Consider the following 13667-nt stretch of genomic DNA (forward strand, 5'->3'; position numbering starts at 1 on the left):
TTATTATTTTTATTTGGGCATTCTCTGCTAAAGTGCCCAGATAAGCCACAAGAGTAGCAGTTCATATTTCTTTTATTACCTGTATTATTGCTGGCTTGTCCTATACCCTGTACATATTGAGGATATGTCTCCCCTTTGAGAGCTGCAGCTATAGCTATACCCTGTATAAATGCTGGACTTACATCAGCACACTGTTTTATAAAATCATTTATAGTTCCTGTTCTGCGAATCGGCCTTAATAAAGCCTGACAGGTATTATTAGCATTTTCAAAAGCCAGTTGTTTGATTAGGATATCGGCTGCCTCTTTGTTACTGATTACTCTCTTGACTGCCTGTATGAGGCGAGAAAGGAAATCCTGATATGGTTCCTCGACCTTCTGTTTAACCTCTGTAAGGGTGGTTGTTTTTCCTGCTGTATAAGGTAGGGATTTCCAGGCATTTACTGCACAACTGGTTACTTTGGTAAGTGCCTCTGTGGGCATATTCATTTGCTCCTGAGCCGTGTTAAAATCACCTTCTCCTAATATCATGTCTAGGGTTATCCCTTTCTGGTTTTTTTTCTAGTGGCTACAGCTTTCTTAGCAAGATCATCATATTCAGTTTTCCATAATAAGAAATCGCCTCCTGAGAGACAGGCTTTACAAACCTGTGACCAATCATAAGGAGTCATCCATTTACTGGCTAGGGTTTCTACCAAGGTTTGTGTGTAAGGAGCTAGAGGTCCATATTCAGAGCAGGCCAATTTTAATTCTTTAAGTACTTTGTAAGGTATAGGCTCCCAGGTGGGGTTTCCGTCCCCACCAGACTCATTCTCATATGCAACTGGGAAGCAGAGTGAGAATTCAAGATCTCCATTAGCTTCAGCTTCTCTTATCGCCCTTTGAAATTTAGACATGGAGCTCATAGGAGCCACAGGCTTCCTTTCTAATTTGGGGAGCCTGTTTTGAATGGGAGGGCCTCTCTCCTCTCTACTGACTGGAAAGGACCAATGGTCATGTTTATGATATTTATTCTCCTCCCGATCAGTAGGCATAGCTAAATTGCTTTTAGATTGAGCTGAAGACAATAATGATGTATCCTCTCTGGGTGGAGCCAAGGGACTATTTAAATTTTGAGAAAGTTCAACCGTTTTTGCCTCTGGTGCCAAGGTTTCACAAATTGAATTCCAGAGAGAAAAGGTAACTGCCGGGACCTTCTCAGATCCATGGTAGCTGTAATAGTTCTTTAATTGCTCTCCTACTTTAGTCCAAGTTTCTAAATTAACAGTTCCATCCTCAGGAAGCCATTGACATACGTCTTCTATAAAACTTTCTGTCTGACTGGGAGTAACCTTAACTACTCTGCTAGCAAGCATATGCGTTAAAAGATTAATACAGAGTCTTTTTTCTTTAGACTCAGTATGACCCATCCTGTCAATCTAAGTTCTGTACTAACTACCCGCTTGCCCTACTTATCCTCTATGGGGGGGGGGGGGGAAGGGGGGGCGGGGGGGGTGTTTGCAGCACCCTACAGTGCAGTCATATCCGTCCCAAGTATGGGAGGACTTACCTAAGGGTCCCTGTTCGGGCGCCAGATGCCGGGGTCCAACCCCAGCAGGTCCAGGGGTTCCCAAAGGCATAGACGGAGTCGGCGAAGAAGGAAGGACACGGAGACAGTGTTCAGTTGATCAGCAGCCTAGCCAGGATCTCCAGCCAAGTTCTGGTCTGGATCTCCAGAGAGGTTCTGCTGTTTATTGTCTTGTTACATCCGTATTTATACCAGTTGATTTTAATCCTGCCAATTTCTATTACAAAGGTTAGGGCGTTTCTTATCTCCATTCCAGGGAGTAAAGATTATGTAGCTTAAGCATGATTGTTTGTAGTTAAAGTGATTAACTATCCGCCTGGCACTTAGTTAAGGAGTTTCATCCCCTCCCTAACTTCAGGGAAAAATCCCTACCTGGGGAAACAACCTTTCTCGGAGAGGTGACCTTGGTTAAAACACACAGCACTAAGGGGAGCAAAACATATTAAGAACAGTATGCTATATACGCCAGGTCCCTTGAAACATTTGCTGTGCAGATGTTTCTATCCTGCAGCGACTGTGTCAACCAGCAAGTATGGACCGGCTTCCGGCAGGAAAGAAACCTTGATGTGAGAGTGATACATTTGATCGGTTGTCTCCTGAACACCTCCAACTGGGGATTGAGTCCACAACCAGGCATGTGCCCTGACCAGGAATTAAAACCAGTAAACTTCCAGTGCATGTGATGAGACCCAACCAATGAAGCACACCAGACAGGCTAAACAAAGATTTTATAAAGCAATAACTCTCAACTATGACAATATATACTATATTTTCTAATTTCTCATTACTCTCTCCCTCTCCGCCTACATTTCTTAATGTTGGCACCATCTACTGCATCAAATTTACTGAACATACTGTTCAGTTATAATTCACACTCTGATAAACCCTGGAGTAAATATGTATCATCTAAATCACACAAGTATGACTGATTTATATTCATAGAAACAGTCGTACTGATTTGGGATAGATTCCTTGTTCAGTGTCACACAGCTTTGGGAATTTGACATAAATGTTGGTACCAAGATGGAACCTACTCATGAGTGTAATTGTCAACTGCCTGGTGTTTCTGATTTAAAAACTACTGAAAGATGTCTCTAATTCAAATGAAAGCATCTATTAACCTACTTGAAATTCCCTCAATAGCCAGGCCTTCAAAGCCATCAACATTGAGAGCCTGGTTTAACTTCAAAGGCATTTTATTGATAGGTCAATAATTAAAATTTATTATTATACATTAACATTTTTTATTAATTCAAAGAAAGGATGCTATAGTGGTCAAGAGTATGCACTTTGGAGTCCTACAAGACTGTATGTTCACCTGGCTTTGATCTTTCTATTTATTAGTCTTTGGGTAGTATGCTTAGCTTCTCTAAGCTTCACTTGTCTTTCTTAAAAGTGAAAATAACAATAGTATGCAATGCATGCAGTTATTCTGAGAATTAAATGTATGTATAGCATTTAGCTTAGTTCCCAGCATATGGTAACTACACCATGAATGTTATCATTTACAAAAATGATAACACCACGTTAATAATGTGAATGTTAAGCCATGCCATTCTTTGCACTTCAGATAATATAAAAAGAAATAAAATTAAAATATCCTATCTAATAAAAGGGTAATATGCAAATTAACCATCACTCCATCACAAAGATGGCAGTGCCCATAGCCACAAGATGGCGGCGCCTAGTCCTCTCAGCCCCGCCATAGTCCCCCCGTCCCAGGGGTCGGCTGCTGAGAGCGGGCAGTGTGAGTGGCCTGGCAGAATGCTTACTTCGTTGCCGCACCTGGCTCAGCTGGCCTGCCGGAGCAGACATGGACAGGGACAGAGGGGCCAGCCTGCAGCCTCCACAGCCAAGCACAGGCCTGGAGAGGAGACGGCGGGCCCATCTCTCACGGAAGCAGCGCGGGTCCTGTGGAAGCAGTACAGCTGCGGGCGGCAGTACAGCTCCTGCCGGCTCCCACGGAAGCAGCGGGCGACTTACTGAGCGCGATATCGCACAATGGGCTACTAGTACTTATAATAAGAGGTCTCTACTGTGTCAGATAGGCCATGGTTTCTAAACTTTGGCATTATTGACACTTTGGGCCAGATGATGATGATTTTAAAAAGACTGTCAAGATTGTTTCTAGCTCTAGGCTAAGGTCTTTTGTTTCATCCTTCCTGCAAACTATTTTGTCACATTAGTTCTGTATGAGAAAATTTATCATTTAAATAGATTAATAACTGAAGTTTTTTTCTTAAGTGGATAGATATGTATCATACTCCAAAGGAAAAAGCTGTCTGAAAAACAATTTTCAGTAAGATTTTCCAATTAAAGCATGTGGAAGTTTTTGGAGAGCAAACTGGGTTGTTATTTTTAGAGTCTCATGTTTAACAATTGCTAGGCTTTTTACTTTGTTTTAAAATTCATATTTTCACCTCTTGAAGGAAATAGTAGAATGTTCTGAATTGAGCCTCATCAATACATACATCTGCTACATAGTGACTCACATATGCTGTCTCCTTAATGAAATGCAGGGTTGACATCAACCTCCTGCAGTTCATCCCATGTGCAACTCTCTGTGTTAGAAACTGGCAATCCTATACCCAAGCTCATCTGAAAATCCCAACAAGTAGGGTGGGGGTGGAGGGAAGAAAATGAAATAGTTCCACGGGTAGGAAAAGAGGCATTTCTGCTTGGGAAATAACTGGAACTGGGTGCTGTCTTTCAGAATCAAAAACAGAAGTATCCATCTTTCCTACTATACTGGAGAATTAGCCTATTTGCTGCGGTAAGGCTATGCAGTTGGTGAAATAAAAGGATATCTTTGAAGTCCAGGTAGTGCTACTTTAATTAATTTTGTGTTTGCAACTAACCCTGGTGTCCTTTATTTCATTTAGCATTACTGTGAAATACAATGTAAGAATCAGGTCATGTAGATTAATTAATTCCACTTTCTTCATACAGATGGGGTAACTGAAGTAAGCATTCTATGACCCTGCTTCTCTCCCTAGTTCAGTTAATTTTCAAATGCCATACATCAGCTTGGTATGGTTAACATGGAATAATCATCCTATCTTTTCTATTTACAACAAGTTAAAGTCTGGATGGAGTACATAAAACAATGATCCAAGGACTCTGAAAAGTCAATAATAGCTGGTGGATTGGAAAGAAATAACAAAAGTTGCAGAAAGACAGACACAGAGGCCAGCTTCCTTTTTATCCTCCTGTCATCCTTCAGATTCAGAGCAGTCTGATTCAGAGACTGCATAATATGACTACAGCAAACACTCTCTGGTAAGAGGACCAGGAGAGGGAATCTCTAGAACCAAAAAGAGTGGTGGATATCCTCTCTTTTATTGTTGGCTCCGAAATCTGCCTGTTCTTGGGGCACAAACTGGATCCCAAGCTTCAATCCTGTGGTGTGAAATTGGTAGCCAAAACTAGGTTCCCTTATTTGCCCCAGAGGAAATCATGTTTACAGGAGATTTTCAACAGTGTGGGGAATGTAAAAACCTGCCTTTCTGGCCAGAGAAAAAGAAGAGTAGGCTCTGACAGCGAAGTTAGAAAATTATAGAGAAGAGAACGTTTGGTAAGAAGATAAAGAAGAAGAGCTATATATGAAATCTGTGGAAATGATTCCAAAACCAATTGCTATGAGAACTGACTTTAACCTACTGTATCTGACACTATCTCCAGGCCAACAGTGTCAGAAGATAGGATGTGCTGCTGGTGTCTGGAGAACTGGTTGGTGGGGAAACCCCCACCCTGTAAATATTGAAATTGGGTCTAGAACCTTTTAATTGATGATCAGAAGTGGGATCAGAATCAGAACCTTTAACCTTCAATTAGCTTGTCCTAACTGACATATATAGCACTCTCAACAGCATGAGACTACATATTCTTTTCATATGCATATGAAATATTCACCAATATAGAATATATCCCAGGTCACATAAAAATATTCATAAAATAAGAAAAAAAATGAAAATGCAAATTGTATCTTGCCACCATAATGGAATTTAACTAGAAATCAATAACAAAAAAATATCTGAGAATCCCCTATATATTTGAAAATCAAACACACTTCTAAATAATCAATGGACCAAAAGGGTAGTCTCAAGATAAATTCAAATATGTTTTGAACTGAATTAAAATAAACTATATCATATCAAAATCTCTGGACTGCACAAAATCAAGAGTTATTGAAATTTATAACACTGTATTGGGAAAAAAATATAAAGGTCTCAAATCACAAATTTAAATTTAAACTCCAGAGAAAGAAGAGTAATAGAAACCTAAAGCATGCATAAAAGGGAAATAAAGATATGAGCAGGTATCAAAGAAATTGGAAGCAAAAACAATACTGAAAGTCAATAAAGTTGAAAGCTGGTTCTTTGTAAACATCAATAAAATTTATTAAACTCTGGCCAGTCTGACCAATAAATTAAGTAAATATAAAGTTGTAATGTCAGGAGTAAAATAGGGAATATTTCTAAAAACTTCACAGATATTGAAATTTAATGAGAAAACGCTATGAACAACACTGTCTTAGCTAGGGTTGCTATTAAAATATACCATAAGCTGGGTATCAACAACATACGTTTATTTCTCATAGTTGTGAAGGCTGAAAGTACCATTTCAGGTGCCAGCATGATCAGGTTGTTGGCAAGGGCCCTCTTTCTGACTTACAGAGGGCTGCTTTCTAGCTTTATCTTCACATGGAGAGAGAACTAGCTAGCTCTCTGGTCTCTTCTTATAAGAGCAATGAGGAAATATGTGGCATTCATTGATTGGAAGATCCAATATAATTAAGAGGTCAATCTGAGTCAAAATTCCTATAAGATTTTTTGTAGACATAGACAAACTGATTCCAATATTTATATGAAAAGGCAAATGAACCAGCCAAGACAACTACTACACAGTTACAGCAATCAAGACTGAATGTTATAGAATAGACACTTAGATCGATTAAACGGGATAGAATCCAGAAAAAAAAATCCTACATAAATATGATGAATTGATTTTTTTTAACCAAGAAATAAAGGCAATTCAAGGGAGAAAGAATAGTCCTTTTAACACATGTTGCTTGGACATTTGTTTACCAAAAAAAGGTGGGAGAGGGTCAAATGGGGATAAAGGAGCCATATGTAAAACTTTAGACAATAAATAAATCAATAAATAAAGGCAACACGACCTATGCCTTACACAAAACTAACTCAAAATGGATTGTAGAACAAATTGTAAAATGTCAAGCTATAAAGTTCTTAGAACAAAATGTAAGAAAAAACTGATTCCTTGACTTAAACAAATTTTAATTCAAAAGTCCAACAAAGGACTTGATATCCAGAATATATAAATAACTCACAGAATAAGACAACAAACCATCCAATCAAAATACAGGCAAAAGAGCTGAACAGCTACTTCAACAAGAAAATATGTGGGTGGAAAATATGCATATGAAAACATGCTCAATGTTATTAGTCATTAATGAAATGCAAATTAAAACCATGATGCCATAAGGATATACACTTATTAGAATGCCTATAGTGAAAAATATTGAAAAAACCAAATACTTGCTAGTAAGTGGAACAATTACAAATGTACAGCTGGTGGGAAAATGGAAAGCTCTGGCATGTTTCATAATTGTTAGATTTGCCCTTTCCTGGAGAGAATCATGGAAGTACTAGGGGATTTTTTTCCTCCAGTATTCACCATGAGAATCTAGAAGAGTTTTTGGAGATAAAACTCAGAAAAGCATGGAGATCCCTCTATGATTGGAACCAACCTGGAGTTTTAAATTCTTAGACTTAATTGCCCACATGGAGCCTCTATAAATTCACCAATTACAGTTTAGGTGTTTGTTTTGCTTTTTTTCCTACCTTAGCACTAGTTCCCATGGAAGTTTCAACTCCAGTAAGCTGTGATTCTCTGCATACACCTGGCTGTCTCTAAGTTTGCGGGCAGTAGTTTTCCCTGGGACCTCACTTCTATAATGAAAATGAGAAGAGCTTTTGATTTTTCAATTTGTTCAGGTTTTTACTTGTTAGGAAAGAGTGGCCACTTCTAAACTCCTTCCATATAGGACCAGAAACCAGAAATCTGCTCATTTTTTATGAAGTTAAATTTGCACTAACCATATGACCCATCAATCCCATAAAACATGTACATACATATTTATAGCACTTGAGTCATAATTACAAAACTGGACACAACTCAAATGACCTTCAACGAGAAAATATCCAAACTCTGATACCAATAGACAATGGGATACCTCTCAGCAAACAAGATATGAACATCTGGTATATACAATCGAACGAACAAACTCCAAAGGCTATATCCCAAGTGAAGAGAGCCAGTGTTAAGGCTACATTTATAGATATTCCAGGGAAAGGCAGAACAACTCTGATGGAGAGAAGGTTATTGGTTGCCAGAGCTCAGCTGGGAGGAGGCTATAACTGCTAAGAGGGACTTCTTCAGTTGGAATTATTCTGTAACCTGACTTTGTTGGTTGTTACATAGGTCAACAGATGTATTAAAACTCAGAAAGGTGCATTTTATTTTATGTGAAAGTTTAAAAGCCAATACAGTAATAGAATCTTTCCTTTTGTTTAAAATAAAAAGAAACCTCAAGAATGTTTTCTATGCTACTTCCTCCAGCACAATTACAGCTCCAAAATTAGACATCATGCCAATCATATTTTGACTACTTTATAACCCACTACATACCAGCACATCAGATTCAGTCAAAAGGAGGAAAAACCCTCACATTAGCCACTTGCACTGGCAAAAAGTCTAATGAACCAACAATTTGTAACCCAATATTCTAGTACAAGGGAACATTAAACTCAGCATATTATTTTTTAAAATGTTTTTATTGCTTTTTAGAGAAAGAGGAAGAGGGAAGGAGAGAAGGATAGAAACATCAATGATGAGAATCACTGATCAGCTGCCTCCTCATGCCCCCTACTGGGGATAGAGCCTGCAACCCAGGCATGTACCCTGACTAGGAATCAAACCATGACCTCCTGATTCATAGGTTCATGCTCAACCATTGAGCCACACTGGCTGGACAACACAGCATATTCTATATAATAAAAGCCTAAAATGCTAAGTGCCTGGTTGTACAGTCGGCCGTTCAACCAATCAAAGCATAATATTCTAATGATATGCTAAGGCCACTCAACTGCTCGCTATGATGTGCACTGAACACCAGGGGCAGATACTCTGACCAGTAGGTTAGCTTGCTGCTGGGGTCTGGTCAATCAGGACTGAGCAAGATGGACCGGACATGCCCTGGAGCCCTCCCACAGTTTCTCCCCGGCTGGCCAACCTCCTACATCCGTCCCCAGCCCCAACTGTGCACCAATCGTGCACCAGTGAGGTACCTCGGCCTGGCCTGCAGCCTCTAGTAATCCTGGACCCCTCAGGGAAAGTTGGAGAGCTGGATTCGACCTGATCCTGCAGGTCAGGCTGAGGGACCTCACTGGTGCACAAATCTGTGCACCAGGCCTCTAGTTATTTAATAAAGTCGTATAGGGAGGTATTCTTTGTTTGGGGGGGGAGAAAAACAAAACAAAAACAACTCAAAACAGAGTAAGAGTCAAATACTCTTGGCTTTTGAGTACTGTTTAATGAATCTAATTAGTGAGCCGCAGTGGTCCTTGCAGAGGTTTTGGAAATTTTTGCATTCATTTAAAAATGAGTGAATGTTCTGACAACTCCTGAAGCAGAATGTTAAACTAAAGAAATGTAACACAAAAGGCAGTCACCTTGAATCAGAACCAAGTGCTGACTGGAGGTACTGCTGAGACTATAAAGAAGTTTGTCTTTTCTCTTCAAGATGACCTTTCATTTTAAAACACCAGCTTCACACACACACACACACACACACACACACACACACACACACACACACAACACAACACAATACAGGGATTAGAGAGAAAAGCAACTGTCAACTGGGGTTGAAACTAGTGGATGAGAAATCAAACAGTGTAAGGCTATAAGTAAATTTAGGAACAGCAAATTGGCAGTTAGGTTGGATGTTCATTAATTCACAGAAATAAAATAAGGTGACTAACAACTGGAAAGTCAGTGGTGAAGGCTTCCATTTCAAGCCAGTCCTATAAAGAAGTTTAGGGTTTGCACTTCTCCAGGGCATGTTGCTAGAGTATTACCAAGGTCACACTTCTGTTCTTTGCCAGAGACTTTGGGCCCATGTCAGGATCACTGAAGAAGGCTTTCTTCTTTCTTTTTTTAAAATATTTTTTTATTGATTTCAGAGATGAAGGGACAGGGAGAGAAAGACAGAAACAGGAATGATGAAAGAGAATCATTGACTGGCTGTTTTTCTAGAGATACTCCTGGAAGATGAGATAAAGAGTTAAGAGCCAGATCTCAGTTGATGGAAAGCATTCTTGCCCGGCCAGTGTAGCTCAGTGGGGGATCACCCACCTATGAACCAGAGAGTTACAGTTTGATTCCCTGTCAGGGCACATGCCCCGGTCTCTGGCCCAATCCCCAGTGTGGGACATGCAGGAGGCAGCCGATCAATGATTCTTTCTCATCACTGATGTTTCTATCTCTCTTTCCCTTCCCTCTCCCTTCTTCTGAAATCAATAAAAATATATTTTTTTAAAAATGCTTGCCCTCGGCTGGCAATTTCCTCCTCAGTGAGTGGCACAATACAGAAACAAACACTGAGAGGACTTTCAGCTTGCTGGGATGTGTAGGCCAAAGGTGAATGTGTCTAAAGGCATGGTAATTATCGCTATATCTCAAAGTCATGTGAAGTTTTAAATCGAGCGAATCCTCAAATAAGACAAGCAGCATATGTCATTGCAGAATTAAACTAGCATCTTTGGAGCATGTCATGGGCCCTATGGAAGCCAATTGACCTGATGCACAACATAAATGCAGGGAGTGACAGGTGGAAAATTTGACCAAAGGCTTTGTTATGCTGCCTGTCTCACTATATCTCACAAGTTGCAAATCTACATGCGTAGAATGAGAAAAATCAGTAAACAAAAGTAGGAGGGATGCTAGTAAAATGCAGGCCAGAGGTCAGGTAGGATAAATAGGATCTACACTGAATTTCCTCCCAGGTGATTCCATCAAAATGTAATCCTTTTACACTTAGTGACATGTAGGTGTACAGGTGCTGAATAAAAGTATTGAAATAGGAGAGTGACTGGCTATCTAGCATTTGCTGAAAGGAGAGTATCAGGAAGAATAATAAGTTAAAATGAAAAATCTTTAAAAATGGCAGAAAAAGAAAAATATCTGAGCTAGTGTGTCCATTTTTCATCAACTCTGAGAGCACCTTGGCTATGTGTATATGCATCATTAGACTTTAAAATGCACAAGTAACTCACCATATGAAGAAACTAAGAATGATGTACCTGCTATATGAACGACTTGAAAAATAAATTAGTCTCTAAGTAATTCATTCAAGGCAGTTGGGACCTAGAATTCCACAAAATTAGGCTCATCAAATATTTTGTGAGGTTATAATGAGGTTCATTTACTATTATTTACTTGACTCTTAGTGTGTTAAACTTAGAAAGCTTCTATGTCTGACAATAATCTGTTTCTGTTCATAATTGGTCACAGTACCTTCAATTACCAACTTTCATAGGACATATACACCATAAGTGCCTGTGGTAATGTTTACCCCAGAATGCTAACTAGTGAAAAATGAAAAAAAAAATCTATCTAAATTGCTTTTTCAAAATTATGTCACACACATGTAAACAGCTTTCACCGGTATTTTTTCACTTTCCTATAAAAAGAAAGCTAATTATACAGACAACAACCTTGCTCAACTTATTAAAAAATAATTAAATGAGATAGCTATTTATATGGAATAATGTAAGTTACAAAAACATAGGAGTTTGGTTGAAAATTTTACTGTTTTATGGTTTTTATACAGACACAGTTTTAATGGCACTGAATTGATATGGCTGTGTCAAACACACACATGCTATCTGCGTTTAAAGATATACTTACAGGAGAAAAGGAACCAAACAAGCCAACATCAAGGATGTTGAATCCTTTTTACTTGATGTTGAGCTATAAACCTTATTGATGCCATGCCCTCAGAAGCCTCTAAGTGTTAGCCAATAAATCAAAAACACCGGTCCTTCCCTCCAGGAAGAGGAGGCCTGAAACAGTTGGTCTGTAAGTGGTCAGAGCATTTGTTATAAACTCAGATGCCGAGCGGCCGGAATGGGCACTGTGCTGACACATGAACATACCGGATGTCCTTAAGTACAGCAGAGCCACAGGCTTCTCTGCTTGCCTTTGTAAATGCCATAGCTTGTGAGAAAAAAAAAAAATGTGCTAGAGCTAGGGGAAGTTTAAAGACCAAGAAAAGATTATCTAAACCAATTGTTACCTTGTGTAAATGCAAGAAACATGTAAGCAGATCTTCTAATTTTAAAAGAAAACCATTTTCACGTAGTGTTTTATAGTCTATCTAGTTACACATACATGTAAATCATATATATGTATGAAACCTAAATATTATGCAATAGGGTGATTTGTTGAAATCAGCAAAACCTAATATGTAGAAGTCCCATCCCCCAATATTTTCAAATGTGAGTATATGTAAAGATGAGGTCTTGAAAGAAGTAATTAAGTTCAAATGGCTCTAATCCAACCTATAAAAAGAGGACATTAGGCCACAGATAGTCATACAGGGAAGGTCATGAGAAGACACAGGAAGCAGATGCCATCTATAAACCAAGAAGAAACCAACTCTGTTGACACTTTGATTTCAGATTTTTAGCCTCCAGAATTATAAGAAGATAAATGCCTGTTGTTTAAGCCATCTATTCTGCTGTACTTTGTTACAGCAGGCCTACCAAACTAACACAATCACCATCCCATTAAAAATGTATTAATAGTTATAACAAAGCTGAATGTACTTTGAGTACATAAATCATCTCCGAGTTAGGAATCGCAGACACTAATTTATGCATTATGGTGATCTTTCTATCACATCCCTCCCTAATGGGCCCCAGTAGAAAATGATCCTGTTATGGGGAAGCTTTAATTTAGGAAAGATGTCTGTTTCCAAAGCCTGCTAGAATTCAATTTTGATGTGCGCCTATGGTCTTTATCACAGAACCACATCTTACTTCCAACATCATTGAGCTAACAAAGTAAATGAAAAAAAAAAACAGATTCCACAAATAGTCAGAACTAATCCTTTAGTCCAATGGAAAAGGTTAGAATTAGGTTGCAAACTTGTGTTTTAATAGGTTCCTACTACACAGCTGTTGGGTCCCTTTACTTCCTTTTGTTTGTTAGTGGTGTTTGCAGATTTGTTTGTGTTAAAGAAAAAAAAGAGGAGCAGCACTGAACAAATAACAACAAATACAAAAGAGCGTATTTCATGATAACAAATGATGACAGATATAACTGGGCCCCAAGTCAAAATCAGATTATCTTAAAATGTATTTTCCTTTTAATTGTCTCCCAGTTTATGTTAACAATTCATTTCTTAGGATTCTCTAAGGCATTTGACGAGCAAAAAATTTCCTTGAGAGAATCTCAAATATTTAAGTTCCAGATGATAAGCTTTTATCAACTCAATAACAAGATTCTGGTCTCCTAAAATGCCAATAACATCTTTCAACCTTAAATATTTAGTAGCTATTACAAAAAGCTAAGCTACAATTGAGCAAAGGTAGAGAGAGAATTATCAAGGACATTTTTCATTGCTTTTCTCCATCTTAATGTTTTCTCTATTTTAAAAAATGTTTATTGAAGATTTTTTTCCCCATAGACTTCTAGAGCTTTAAGAAATCTCCAAGCACATTTTCTTCCTGTAAGGAAGCAAGCCATAATTCTAACCTTGGAAAGACTTTAACAGCAAGACTAGAGCCAAATAAAATAATGAAAGAGACAAATTAGTCTTCAGCATTACATGTATAATTTTCCTCACATTTGCCACTCCAGAGCTTTTACACAAATTTCTCTATATCCAGAATCCCATTCTCATTTTGGGTCATTGCCCCAGATGAGTTTATTCCAGGAAAATGCTTTATGCTGTATAACTCAATAGCCCAGAAGTCTGAGCACAGAGAGCTCTTTCTTAGCAGCAGTGTGGC

Source organism: Myotis nattereri, assembly GCF_964212035.1.
Source record: "Myotis nattereri genome assembly, chromosome: 5".
NCBI lineage: Eukaryota > Metazoa > Chordata > Mammalia > Chiroptera > Vespertilionidae > Myotis > Myotis nattereri.